This window comes from Halichoerus grypus, chromosome 3 (assembly GCF_964656455.1).
Source record: "Halichoerus grypus chromosome 3, mHalGry1.hap1.1, whole genome shotgun sequence".
Classification (NCBI taxonomy): Eukaryota; Metazoa; Chordata; class Mammalia; order Carnivora; family Phocidae; genus Halichoerus; species Halichoerus grypus.
The window spans coordinates 133,267,405-133,282,879 of record NC_135714.1 but is presented as its reverse complement, the minus strand read 5'-3'; the positions used below and the strand labels follow the sequence as shown (position 1 = coordinate 133,282,879).

At 35.2% G+C, this 15,475-nt stretch overlaps 1 pseudogene; it reads left to right on the top strand.

Annotated features, from left to right (window-relative positions):
• Positions 1-5,228: 5,228 nt before the first annotated feature.
• On the top strand, positions 5,229-5,749 carry LOC118528805 (ragulator complex protein LAMTOR3 pseudogene; annotated as a pseudogene).
• The last annotated feature ends 9,726 nt before the right edge of the window (positions 5,750-15,475 follow it).

Genomic DNA, 15,475 nt, shown 5'->3' with positions numbered 1-15,475 from the left:
TAAAGCACCCTCTCTCCTTTTAAATATCGTAACACATAAAACCTTGTCTTGCTTCCTCTGTTACTCTTTTATAACTTAAACCTGCAAAATATGATGTGAGAAAAATAATACGCCTCTCACTAAGCAGCCCAGTGAGAGCATGGCCTGGTAGTTTTCCTAAGTCTAACACAGGACACTCACCAACTGGGGATTTGTTATGCTAATGAGCTATGAGTGTGTGTGTCAGAAACATCTAATGAATGGGTATCAATTTTGCTTTTGGTTTTCGATTTACTTCCGAAGCCAAGATGTTTTCTTTGAGCTTTGCTTATAGGAGTGTTTCATGTATCCTTCTCCTTCTGGGAAAAGTGAAGCACATAGATCTCACAACTAGAAAAAACAGCCAGAGAGCCCGAGATGTTCTTAAAAGATAGTCCCACCAGACGGGGCCAAAAGGTATGTGCTGTGCCATGGATTAAAAAAAAAGAAACTGATTCCAGATTCAAAGTAAAGAGAATTCTGTTTTGGCATTAAAAAAAAAGGCAAATTATGCACAGGCAGACTAGTTAAAATCTCATTTGATGAAAATGACAGTTATGGCTGTGCTTTTATATTTATAAAATAATTTCTTTAAATAGTTGGCAATATTACCTAAGGGAAATGATGTCTTACCAAATCCCTTTCTTCTTACTTTTTAAAGTATTCTATTTTGGTCAGGTTATAAAAGTAATGCAAGTAATAAAAAGAGGCCTTCCCCTTCCAACACCATAGCAGATGTGCCTAGAAACCCTTCCCAAAACAGAATACTGGACGATGCTAGAGAAAAAATTAAACATGATTTTCGCGCTTAACCAGGCTGGATGTCCAGAAAGGGTAACAAGCTGAAACCAGACGCAGTGAGAAAGAAAGATTTCCCTGGTAGGCAAGCACGGTAGTTGGCAATTGTTTTGAGGTCATGAGCCTATTCACGGTAGGCCAGAACCTGGGTTATGGAGCAACATGTGCAGGGCACCGAGAAGCCAAAACCAAACGCAAGTAGGAAGTGATAACACATGTAATAGGAATCTTGAAGGTGGAGTTTTCACAGGGAACTTTTTCTCTCATTAGATATTGACTCAGAATGGAGCAGGGGGTAGAAAACAGATCCCTCCTAAGGATTCCTGTTCCGAAGCCTGAACTTCCACAGTTTGGGATTGGAAATGAATACAGATTTGGTGGCTTGAACATCTGCAGGCAGAACCTTTAGTTTAAAGTGATGGTGCATACTGAGTATTTACCCCAAAGATACAAATGTAGGGATCCAAAGGGGCAAGTGCACCCCAATGTTTATAGCAGCAGTGTCCACAATAGCCAAACTATGGAAAGAGCCTAGATGTCCATCAACAGATGAATGGATAAAGAAGAAGTGGTATATATATATATATATATATATATATATATATATATATACATACAATGGAATATTATGCAGCCATCAAAAATTGAAATCTTGCCATTTGCAATGACATGGACAGAACTAGAGGGTATTATGCTAACTGAAATAAGTCAATCAGAGAAAGACAAGTATATGATCTCACTGATAGGAGGAATTTGAGAAACAAGACAGAGGATCATAGGGGAAGGGAGGGGAAAATGAAACAAAATGAAACCAGAGAGGGAGACAAAACATAAGAGACTCTTAATCCCAAGAAACAAACTGAGAGTTGCTGGAGTGGAGGGGGGTGGGAGGGATGGGGTGGCTGGGTGATGGACACTGGGGAGGGTATGTGCTGTGGTGAGTGCTGTGAATTGTGTAAGACTGATGAATCACAGATCTGTACCCCTGAAACAAATAATACATTGTATGTTAATAAAAAAATAAATAAATAAAATGGTAGTGCATTGGGAAGGCTGCAGGAACCTGGCAGAAGCAAGCTCAAATCCTCAGTGGGGGGAATCCACTTTGAAGAAAGTCTTCAAATAATTTCTACAGATAAAGTCCCAGGAAAAATGAGCCTATAATAAGGAAGTCACCAAATACATGAGGGAAAATGCAACCATAAGTGATAGAGAGAACTCAATAAATGAGAAGTCAGACTACAAAAAGACTTCAAAAGTAGAAATTATTCAAAGAAGAATATAAAATAAGTATGTTTAATATATATATATATATATATTTAGATTTTATTTATTTATTTCAGAAAGGGAGAGAGCACAAGGTGGGGGGGGACAGGGAGAGGGAGAAGCAGACTCCCCGCTGAGCAGGGAGCCCAATGCGGGACTCGATCCCAGGATACTACCAAGAAGGAGCAGAGAGTTAGTAGAAGGTGATATTAAAAGGGACAACTGCTAAGGTTTTCCAGAATTTAATTCAGTCACCCATCTTCTTCTTAGTCTAACAATTCAAAAAGGATAAATACAATTTTAAAAAATCTGTTCATAAAGCATTTGATAAAACGACTAAACCAAAGATAAAGAGATCTTCAAAGGGACCAGAAAAAAATCTGGATCATCCACAATGGAATGACAATTAGGTTGACTGCCAATTTTGCTAGTTTCTTCACAGAAACAATTGAGGGTAGCATAAAATAGGTTATTACCTTCAAGGTGCTAGAAAGTGCTGAGAGAAAAAGAGCTGCCAATTTAGAATTGTATATTCAACAAAATCATCTTGCGAGAACTGGCAATAGGGTGAGAAGAGGAAGATTTTACAGCCGTCATCTTATCTATCAAAGAATTTCTAAAGGTGTATTCCATTTTTAAAATATATTTATTAATTTGTTTGTTTGTTTGGGCGTGGAGCCCCACAGGATGCTTGAACTCACAACCCTCATATCAAGACCTGACCTGAGCTCTAGAGTATAACCAACTGAGTCACCGGGGCACCCCGGGTATACTCCATTTTTAATAGACAACATTTTGGAAAACACAGTATTTCCAGTCAGATGATCTGAAAGCAAGACAGAAGAGTGAACAAAAGAAAAATAGTAAACATGTAATATGTTTAAGGCAAATGTGAACAAAGGAATTGATAGCTAAGCTTTATTTTTAATTTAAGAACTTCCTTTCATCAGAGACACTATAAAGAGAGTAAAGAGACAAGACATAAACAAACTGAAGTTATTTGCAACACAATTAAAAATGGATGAATGACTTTGTAAATAAAAATCATTTGTTCACAGGCCTTATATTTTTCTCTATTCATTGCCAGGAATTTGGGTCCTAGAAAATGAGTCATTTTATGCTTATTAATGTCACTTGCCAGATCATTTCATAAGTTTTAATCAATTTATAATGTGAATTTTATATAAAGGATATCCCACCTGCTTGCTATTAATTTAAATAGATTTAGGGCACCTGGGTGGCTCAGTCGTTAAGCGTCTGCCTTCGGCTCAGGTCATGATCCCAGGTTCCTGGGATCGAGCCCCGCATCGGGCTCCCCGCTCCGCCGGAAGCCTGCTTCTCCCTCTCTGACTTCCCCTGCTTGTGTTCCCTCTCTCACTGTGTCTCTCTCGGTCAAATAAATAAATAAAATCCTTAAAAAAAAAATTAAGTAGATTTATTTCATGTTAAACATTTTCATGGAAAGCGAATCTCAGATTATATTAGTTTCATAAATGATTTTAAATATCTTAGGTACTTATTTGGTCATTATTACTACCACTATCCCTTATTTTTTGAAATGTCAGTTTATGCCCTTTGCCTTTGGTTAAGGTATTAATGTTTTTTTCCTAATTCATTTGAAGGAACTGCTTATGTATTTAGAATATTCAGCTGAAATATCAAAATCATCAACCCCCAAATTGAATTCTTCTTGATTAAAATTACAAGCAACTATAGATCACAATGGAATTTAATGATAAATCATGGGAGAGAATACTATTCAGTGCCGGGCTGATTTTTACCCTTTTCAAGTTAGTTAAGACTTATGGTGACCACAGTAGGACAATGAAGGAAGAACACAGCTGGAGGACTAGTCAAATAGAACAAAGACTTATTTAAAATGAAATATGCATGCTCCGTTTCTTCTTACCGTAATTAGAGCCTGCCCTTTTTTTCTGCTTACTGACATTCAGGAAAAACGAAAAAATATTTTCTCAGGTTCATTCATTCATTAAAATATTTTTATTGAGTAACAATCATACAAAAGGCACTGCTCTAGAAACTGGGGACTCGGCAGGATGATAAACAAGGATCCTTGTTGTCATGCCACTTTTACTATGATGGGCAGTTAAAAAGATTAACAAGGGCGCCTGGTAGGCTCAGTTGGTTAAGCACCCAACTCTTGATTTCAGCTCAGGTCATGATTCAGGGACGTGGGATGGAGCGGGCTCTGTGCTGGGTGTGGGGCCTGCTTAACATACTCTCTCCCTCTCCTTCTGCCCCTCCCCCAACCCAAAGAGAGAGAAAAAGAAAAAAAAGATTAACAAATAAAATATATAGGGTGTCAGACAGTGATTTGTGATGTAGGGAAAAATAGAGAAGGATGATGGAGGTGAGGTGGTAAGGAGGAGTTTCAACTCTTCAAATTCAACCAATACGTTGTTTTTTGTTTTTTTTTTTTTCGTATCTCCGCTATTGAATATTTAGGTTTTATTATAACCACTATATCAGAATCTTTTTCTTCAGGAAAACGGAAATCACGTTATGCATTTCAAACAGAAAGATGCTAAGAGAACTATTGGAAGGCCTTGAGGAGGAATGTACGATCAGAGGAAGTATGATCCTACTGATGATGTTAGCTGCCTTCAGGGGGCACCTGGCTGATGCAAATCTTATGAGTCCCTTTATCAGTGCAGGCGCCTGCGGCTGCCAGAGGGAAATAGCACTTCTCTTTTTCTCTGCTATCTGAAGATCACACATTCAAACTAAATCCTGCTGGTGAGAGATTCTGGGAACTGTAGTTTCCATGCTCCGGCTTGCATTCCAAGAATATAGGAAGGGGCTGAGCTGAGGCTCAGTGGACAAGACTATCTAGTCTAACAACAGAGTTTGAAATAAATTTTATTATTGCAAATACTGCATAAGTGTGTTTTTGATCAATTAGCCCATATAATATATTTGCTATAGGATATTGAATTTACTCATCTAAGGTATAAATAAACCCACCAGTTTTGAGTTAATTAGCCAGAAGTTCAGAGCACAGAGATGGTATTAGAAAAAGAGCACGTCACTCGTGTCTCAGAGGAAGGGCTTCCTGGAGCACAGAGGAAATACAAATCATGCGAGGATGGCTTTCAGAGGAGACTGTCCTTGAAGCTGTCCCTGAATTGACAGGTGAGAGAACATGGCAGCCCAGAAAACCAGGCATGGAGATAGATCCTGTGGGAGAAAGGGGTTCATCATGGCAGATGACCTAAATCAATTTCTGTATAAAATATTACCAAGTGTTGAAGGGCTCCATGCTGTTGTTGTGTCAGATAGAGGTGGAGTGCCTATTATTAAAGTGGCCAATGGTAATGCTCCAGAGCATGCCTTGGGACTTGATTGCTTATCCTCCTTTGCCTTTGCAACAGACCAGGGGAGCAAATTTGGACTTTCAGAAAAACAAAAGTATCATCTGTTCCTATAACACCTACCACGTTGTTCAATTCGATTGTTTACCTTGGATGGTGAGTTTCAAAGCCAGCAGCAATGCCAGTACTGGACTCATTGTCAGTCTAGAAAAGGAACTCGCTCCATTATTTGAAGAATTGGAACAAGTTGTGGAAGTTTCTTAATCTGGCAGTGGTTTTGATGTACACCTTATTTTCATTATAACAGACACAGTATCAATCCAACAATCTTTAGACTACAATAATATTTGTATCCATGTAGGGCCCCCTTTTCCCCCTTACACTAAAGAAAGAACCTATAGATATAATTTATGGACGGATTGATTATTATCTTTTCTTGTGTAGGGTCTTTTCTTATGTAGAGAGATCTCGGGATACCACAGAAATGGTTCAGCATATCACAGCTCCCATGAAGTTAGCCCAGTCACCAAATATGCATGAGATTCTGTTCAGTGGATCAGAATCAAAATGGTGCTTGAGCCAGTATGTATTTCTTAATATATAATATACCCAGGACTGCAGAATGGAAGCAGACACTTTTTATTGCAAATAATAACAAGGACATTTTTTTTTTTTTTAATATTGTTTTGTTTATTTGAATTGAATGTAAGGAAGATAAAATGGCGTGGTAAAAGTAATAAAATCAGTACAACCACAAAAAAAAAAAAAAAAAAAAGGAAGAAAAAGAGCAGGTCAGAGGAGAACATCGTGGAAAGGTGGAGTTGAGGCTAAGAGGCAAGACAGTTCTATTGCCACGCCCGTATGAGCTGTTTGGGATATCAAGAAAGCTTAAAGCATCAAGAGCAATAGGAACATTACTTCAATCAATTATATTTCAGATTTATTCATTAAGTTCACATATTGAAACATTCTACCATTTCAGGAGATAAACTAATGCCCTTAATGATAATGCTTCAGTCTACAGCCATACCATCCTGAACGTGCCCGATCTCGTCTTAATGATAATGCTTCAATTAATTGATTGATTCTTTCACTTGGTTCAATAATATGTCATTAGTTGTCTATTGACCTAACTGTTGGGAATTAAAAAAAAAAAAAAGTGATCTAATTATGGTCCTCCAGGAATTCACAGTTTAAAAATGAAAAGGAATGGGCGCCTGGGTGGCTCAGTTGGTTAAGCGACTGCCTTCGGCTCAGGTCATGGTCCTGGAGTCCCGGGATCGAGTCCCGCATCGGGCTCCCTGCTCAGCGGGGAGTCTGCTTCTCCCTCTCCCGCTCCCCCCTCTTGTGCTCTCTCTCTCTCTCATTCTCTCTCTCAAATAAATAAATAAAATCTTTAAAAAAAATAAAATAAAATAAAAATGGAAAGGAAAATTGAAAAATAATTGCAATACAGGAATGCAAATACTCACAGGGTGTTTTAATAACCCATGAAGAGTCATGAACAATTTCAGAGAGTCGATGATGTTTGAATCTGAGAATTCGGGGCTGTCTAGTAATTTTCTAAGTGGAAGTGCAAATTATTATTCCAATTTTACAAAGTAGGAATTGAAGCTCAGAGAGGTTAGGTACCTTTGTGAAGTCATACAGTGTCTAGCATAGTGCCTGACACAGAATAGGGACTACTAATATCAATATTTATTGAATGGATGGAAGGATGAAGGGTGATTTAGTATCCAGCGAAATGGGGATGCAGATACTATTTTATTTACTGAAGTTTTCTAAGGTTTACATTTTCAAATTTCAGAAAATGCTTCGTGCTTGATTCAGATTCTTTTTTAAAGATTCATGATGTATTTTTTAAAAAAAAGACAAAATTCTTGATGTGATAATAACCTACCAAACAATACCAATAATAAAAGAAAGAACAAAGAAATTAAACCTGCTTAAAAGACATACATAATTATGTTAGATGATCATAACAAAGGGAACCAAGAAGGCAAGGGAAAACCTTTAAGAAAATTCACAACTATATTCATACATTTTAATTATGGTTTTATATAATTCAACAAATACTATTAAGAATTCCCAAATATTTTCTATTTGCTTTCCCCATAAATTTGTAATCTAAGATAGAAATCAAATATATAAAAACCAGGGGCACCTGGGTGGCTCAGTCGGTTGAGCATCTGCCTTCAGCTCAGGTCATGATCCCAGGGTCCTGGGGTCGAGTCCCACATCGGGCTCCTTGCTCAGTGGGGAGCCTGCTTCTCCCTCTCCCCCTCGCTCTCCCTGTCAAATAAATAAATAAAACCTTTAAAAAAATAAAAATAAATAAATAAAAGGAAAGTAAACAAATATACAAAAACCAACTGAGACTGTTGCTTTTACAGAATATTTTATCCTAGAGGCCATGGAAAGTAAATAGCCAGTGTCCAGGCAGTTTTGATGAGTTATCACGTAAAATTAATTATTTTAATCATAGTGGAGCAGCAAGAGCATTTTCATCCTATTACTTACATGCTTTTCTTATACAAATAATGACTCTTTTCTTTTGGGTGTTAAAATGGGTAAATCAAAGTAACTAGAAATTTGATATGTTAAAGAACAATTGTTTCCTAGATAGAAAAACATAATACTAGTAGTAAAATTGCTATGTCTTAATTTTTCCCTTCTAGAATTAGAATGGTCTTTAAAACCATCAGCTGAAATATGGAAATAATTTATAATGCAAAATAATTTAATATATTTGGTCATAAACTTTAACTGGCATTTCTGTATGGAAAATGAGTAAAACAGGCAGTTACAATTAACAAGTAAAAAATCTTGGTTATATTAAATTATTAAAAAATCAGAACTGATGACAGGTCCTAGGTTGGCAGGGTGACTTGTCTAAACTGAGTCATTTATGAGAATGAAGAGGTAACTAACAATTATTATGTTGTGATAGTAGACATAAAACAAGAATTTCCCTGGGCCAATTGTCCCTATCTCTTTCCTCCATCAACACTCCTGAGCCCCCTACTTCCCACCCCACAGAATGTGGTAGGATTGTCAGAGGATACATTTTACTGAACACAAACCCTCTGCTCATGTCACCTATATGCTCTTCTAGACTGTCAGATGTTGCAAATTTGGAATCCTTTCTTAATTTGCCATCTCTCCAGTCTTATCACGGAGGGTTCTCTCACTTCCCATCCCACTCAGGACGTCTTCCCCCATCTCTACAATGTCAAAATCATCATGTACCAGTTAGCCATTTTATTCTTGTCTATGGTTTTTGCTGTCAGATGAAGTAAGGAGATTAGCAGTAGCTCCATGTACTACATAAATGTGGCTCATAGAGATTTGGGCCTTTGTGGTCAATGGATCTGAGGAAAGGGAAGATGGAAGAACAGGGAACAATGGCCTCTGGAGAATGGGATTTTCTGTATTTGAAGTCACAGTCGTGGGTCAGGGAGAGAGAGAAAAATTGAAATGAGATTGGACTTTTTTTGTAATATTAAGGAAAGGTAACAATATGAGATAATTTTATAGAAACCAGAAAAACAATAAAAGAGAAAGTGAAAACCTAGTATGACTTTGTGGTTATGCAAATGAAACAGATGATACAATCTGATGTCAGGACTTCCTTCAAGTTTTGGTAAATCATAATGCAGTAGATCAACTCTTAGCATATTATTAATATTATTATTTTACTTATTTTATTTGATTGTAATTTTTATCTTCTGTTGCTTCAATAAAGACTACTGTAATTTGGAATGCTGCCACTATTAACCTTTCTTAGGTATTTATTAATTTCCAGTAAATTATTTGTGTTTTACATTGAGCTGTGTGGTTATTTTTCAAAAATTTTAAATTATTCTTGTGAGCTCTTATCTATAACTATATCATGGTTAACAACTTGACAAAGGGCAGGCACACCATTGTTTTTTTTTTAAAGTTACAAGCCTTGATCACTACAGCAGTGGTTTTATTTCTGATATACAAAGTAGGATATGTAGGGTATTTATTTATTTATTTATTTATTTATTTGTTTATTTGTTTATTTATGTTATGTTATGTTATGTTAGTCACCATACAGTACATCATCAGTTTTTGATGTAGGCATACCAATTTTTTAATGAGACTATTAACACAATTAAGCTTTTCAACATGTAGTGTTTTCCATTGCCTTTGGGGTGGGGTGATGATGTGGTTGAATCATCTCCATAGCTTCTCCATGTTACAAGTTTTTTATCATATGAGTATGGTGAAGACATTTAAGGAGTTGGGATAAAAACCAGAAAAAGTATATTCTTTTTCATTTCTCTCATATGTGTTAGAAATAGGCATGCATAAACCTAAAGAAGAAATCTTGCATTAAGTAGAAAATAAACATTGTAACTTCAGATGCCTGTAATTTAACCTTGGTTAAAATTAGGTTGGCAAGAGAGGGTAAAGCTTCAAAAGCAGACACCTTTAACAGAAGTTAAATAGTTACTGATGCTAATTCTTTGAGAACACGTAAAGCAAAGTGTTGGATAAACATTGCCTTTTTTTTTTAGGCAAGAAAATATTTGTATACCTGTGTTCACATAACAAGTATAATTTATATCTGTTCTGAATTTTATGTCTAAAAGCTGTTTCATTTTAATTATATTCCCTAAAAGAGGCAAAGAATGGTCCTATTATATGAAGTATTTGTTTCAATACTTTCAAGAAAATTGAGATATAATCTTGAGAATATGAATTTTGATGTAGAAAACTTTACTTGTTCACTTAGTTATAAACCATGTTTGTCTTAAGGACATTTTACGCACCAACTTTATGACAATTAATATACTGATTATTTTTTTTTAAGATTTTATTTATTTTTTTGACAGAGAGAGACACAGTGAGAGAGGGAACACAAGCAGGGGGAGTGGGAGAGGGAGAAGCAGGCTTCCCGCTGAGCAAGGAGCCCGATGCAGAGCTCGATCCCAGGACCCTGGGATCATGACCTGAGCCAAAGGCAGATGCTTAACGACTGAGCCACCCAGGCGCCCTAATATACTGATTATTATTAACTCATCAATCTCCTTTTGATTAACTCAACCAACATATAAAAGACTGTGTAGTGTCCTTTAAAAATAGGAAATACTTAACAGTAATTCTCCTTGCCAAAAGGGAGTTTTGTAAGAAAATAAATGTGACTCTATTAGATGAATATTATAACAGAGTATGGGATCTCCAGTTCCCATGACAGTTTGGAAGCATGATTTGGGGAAAGTTAAGGGTGATGGAATAAAACTTGCTCTAAAATTCAATATTTTTTCAGGTGTAAGTAATTCTTACTCCGTCAGATTTTCTTTCAACAGGGCAGGATAACACTTTATACACTTTCTCTAATGCTTCTCTTTCAGAGAGGAAAGAGCCATTCAAGTAACAGTGATTATTATAACCATTAAATAATTCAAGAAGAGATATGTCTTAAACTTTCTATAACAGTGCAAAACTGCAGTAACTATTGCCCTGAATTAGCAAAACATTAACATCAGATTCTTAATTTAGTCTAAATTTTCTCTTCCGTCTTCCAGTATAAACTTTATTTTTAGAACTTGGTTAATTTAATCTTGATTTTATTCCATAACTAAGAGGAATGAAACTTTCTAAAGCAGTATAACTTCTTATACTTGGATTCTCTTAAGAGTTATTTAAATATCCTGGCAAATTGAATACTTATATGAAGCACTAGTTATACGAAGATCATCTTCTACTTATATCTTAACTGTTGTAAGGAAAGAAAGAAGTTTTTCTGTTATTTTCAAGAAAGAACATAGCTCAGCTTTTCTAGTGTTTTCTTTGTTCATTGCAGGTGCCCCCCTTCCCCCTCTTATTGGCAGAAATTCATAGTGAAAATACAAAAGTATTTGTATAAATGTCTATTTTTATCGTGGAAGTTTGGGGTGAGTACTTAGCACAGAGCATATTTTTGTGGTGATAAAACAATTATCAGAATGCTTTAACTCTTTCTTTAGGTCACAGGACATGAATTTCACCATATTGAGAAGCAAAGTTTACTCATAACATGAGAAGGAAGATAACACAATTATCCAAAAGCTTAGATTGTCCAGAGAACAAAACTAATTCACTCAAATTCCCGACATTCATCTTAGTCAACTAAATTTAATCAGTGTTGAATCATCGATTGTACACCTGAAACTAATATAACACTGTATACAAACTATAGTGGAATGAAAACTTAAATTTTTTTAAAAAGTTAAAATAAATACTTTTAATCAAATGAACATTAGCCTTAAGATAATTTGAGATCTCCTTTAGAACTTATCCTTGTTTTAGATATTTAAAAAGAGAACAAGCTGGGACATGGCTCAGTCAGTTAAGCGTCTGCCTTCGGCTCAGGTCATGATCTCAGGGTCCTGGGATTAAGACCCGCATCGGGCTCCCTGCTCCTTGGGGAGCCTGCTTCTCCCTCTCCCTGCTGCTCCCCCTGCTTGTGTGTGCGCACTCTCGTTCTCTGACAAATAAATAAATAAAATCTTAAAAAAAAAAAAGCGAGAACAAGCTAAATGTTACTGATGCTAGTTCTTTTATTATTCATTTTATTATTATTCAACTACACTCATATCCCTGCAACCTAAAGATGGGGCTATAGAATCCTAAGTCTGTAGACCATTTTTTCCTTCAACCATCTCCTGAGAATTACCATATGAATTAGTTTCATAGAGCTACCATAACACATTATCACAAACCTGGCAGCTTGTGACAACAGAGATTTCTTCTCCCACAGTTCAAGAGGCCAAGAGTCTGAAGTCAAGGTGTTGGCGGGGAGGCTCTGAGTGAGAGCCCATTCCATGCCTCTCTCAGAGCTTCCCCTTGCTGAGAAGGAGCAATGCTTGGCCTTCCTTGGCTTGTTGCTGCATAGCTTCAATCACTGTCTCCATCTTCATGACATCCCCCTCTGTTTCACCATGTCTTCAATTTTTCTGTCGCTGATAAAGATACTTGTCATTGGATTTAGGGCCTATCCTACTCCAGGAAGATCTCATCTTGAGATCCATATCTTAGTTACATCTGCAAAGACCCTTATTCGAAATAAGGTCACATTTTGAGGTTGCAAGTAGACCTATCTTTGGGGGGCTACAATTCAACCCGTAATGCCAGAGTTATCAACAATTGGAAAGTTTTCAGATAAACTCTAGTTTGCATGAAGGTTTAGTGAAGGATTTCAGAACTATCTTGTCATAAACACAAGAAACCAGGAATTTAGGCAAGGTGACATCTAACTGTATCCCATTCATCGCTAAGATTCTGTAATTGTGATAATATGATAATAGTTACATTATGCATTTGCAGTATTGATGGTCTTATAAAATTATCACTTCATTTTGTGCTGTATACAAACAATAGAAATAAAACCTATTCTTTATCTTTTCCTTTTCAATGGATTTAGTTTATTATTCTACTGGAAAGATCAATGTCATACTCTCACAGAGTATCATAATTTTAAAGAAATTAATCAGCTTTGAATAAACAAGGGTTACAAAATTAAAAATGAGGAAAAGACCAAATTTTACTTAAAATGAATATATTAATTATTAAAATTTATTTATTATTAAAATATATATTCAAGGTGAAAAATGGACAATAACTTCAGTTTTATTAAAATGTAAAAAAATATTATGACAATGTCAAATCTCAGGCCTGAGCCTTATTTTGCAGCATATTTTGGCTTTTGTATTGTTTAAAAATAAACAATTTTCTTATATATTTATTTTAGGAATAAAGTTCTTACTTTAAAAATCCCTAAAATTCTAATTAACCAGATTGAACCAGGGAAATTTTGGCAAAGGAATTTGTCTGCAACAAATTCTTAGGTGTCCACTTACACTGATGTGTTTCTTTGTTCGTCAGGATAGGTCTATATCTATCTATGTATCTACATCTATATCTATATATTTATAATAGCTATATTTTGCAACATTAGCTGATCTTTAAATAGTATAAACAAAGCAACTAGTGATACTGTGTTCATCATAGACTTAACGGTATTTCTTTTTCAAACCACTTGTTATAAATCTCCTTTTGGACTCACAGCTCACTCTGTGTGTGTGTCTCTGCCTGTCTGTCTGTCTTTCTCTTTCTACCTCTATTTCTTTCTCTCTCTCCACATACTATATATAAAACATATTACATGTAATTATGTAATTCAGTATATGTCCATATATATAAATTTCTATGTTACTATGTATATAACTCCATTATCCATAACATATATGTAGATTTATATATATATATATATTTGTCTATTTAATTAACATTTTCTCCAATAAAACATTAAACTTCACTAAAGCTTTGCCAGAATGGTTTTTAGCTGCTTATCTCTTAAAGGTATTTCTGCAATTATCTTTGAAGTAAGCTTTTAATTTTTTTCCTGGTTACAATGGTTTTCTTAATAGTTCTTGTTTAAAAGCATATTCCCTTAATGAATTACCAGAGAGCCAGATTAATGATTTATCTCTTTCACATTATTTTCTTTTAGGCTGCTAGCATTTTTCTCTGCAATTTTAACAGCAGTCATGTTCAAACAGTTGATTTTATAATCTGAGTTGAGGTAAATTGGTCACTTCTGTTAAAAGTGAATTTTTGAAACTCCTCTTATTCAACTTTTAAGTACTTATATTAACCCTTTTAAATATCGGGCAACTTTATATGCCAACGAAAGATTAAATGTGATGGAAAAGCCAAAAGCTAGTTACTTAAATTGCTTTTGATCATTTTAATATCTTTTGTTATATACAAAAGCATTCCAACTTAAATTCTAATTATTTTTATTGGGATAATTAATTTTCAAGAGCCTCTCTAGACAAAGTGGTTCCTACTAATGTGAAAAATCTCTCACATAGTAAATCATAATCCAAAATCATAATCCAAGAGCACAGAGCCTGTGAAGTTTTTCACTGGGAGTAATACCGAGACATGCTGGCTCGCCCTCCGTCAGGGGTCCTGGTTGTGCTGGGAAGGTATTTAGGAGAGGTGAAATCTAACTGTACCCCATCCATCTCTGAGATTCTGTAACTGTGATAATATATTTTGGCTATGTCAGCATGTCAACATCACCTTGAATTTCAATGTAACATTCATTTATTTATTATTTAATAATAATGCCACGCAAATTTATTGGAGAAAAAAATGATCAATATAGAGAAACTTAAAAATAAAAATTAAAATCTCATGTAACATTCACCATTCAGAACAAACCTGTGTCATATTTTGGCAGATATATCCTTACTATTTTATTCACTCACATGTCTACTATAAAATTTCAAATAATGCAGAAATCAAACCATATTTCCCTTCTTAAAATGAGATTACATTTTCCTTACTACTAATCACTCTAAATATTTCTAAACACTCATGAGTAATTACTGCGGATAAATTCCCCAGGAATATAACTGCTGGGTCAATGATGGTTATTGTTTTCAAGCCACGGTTGTTTTTTAAACAACTTACATGTTTCGAAAGAACTATTTCTTCTAGCATTAGCAACAGTCCTCATGGGAAAATGGGAGCACAATTATCAGGTATAATAATGTTGCCATTATAAATATATAATTAATTATTTAGACAATTTTTTGGAATAAAACCAAAGCAAGAAGTCTGTGGACAACAGTTGTTCAGAACCCATGCCGTGTAAAGTGCCACAGTATGTTTCTACACATGCCATCAGAGGGCATAGAGAATGGAACAAGTTCAAGGCTTATGGGGGTTTCACTATTCTTGGAACAAAACATAGTCTATGCAATGCTTTTGGAACACATAAAATAAGATGTGATATGATATGATATGATATGAGATATGATATGATAACTAAAAAGGAAATAAAACAGATTTGTAAAACTCTCTGGACATATTCATTTCCTTCACATGAACCTTGCCATTTCAAAATCATGTCTAGTTTTCTAAAAATTTGTAATTTTTTTTTCACCTATCTTGACATATACAAAAAAAAAAAAAAAAGAAAAGATAAGCCCAGAGTTGTCTAGACACCACTTTGCCTAAAGAACAGAAAAATCTAC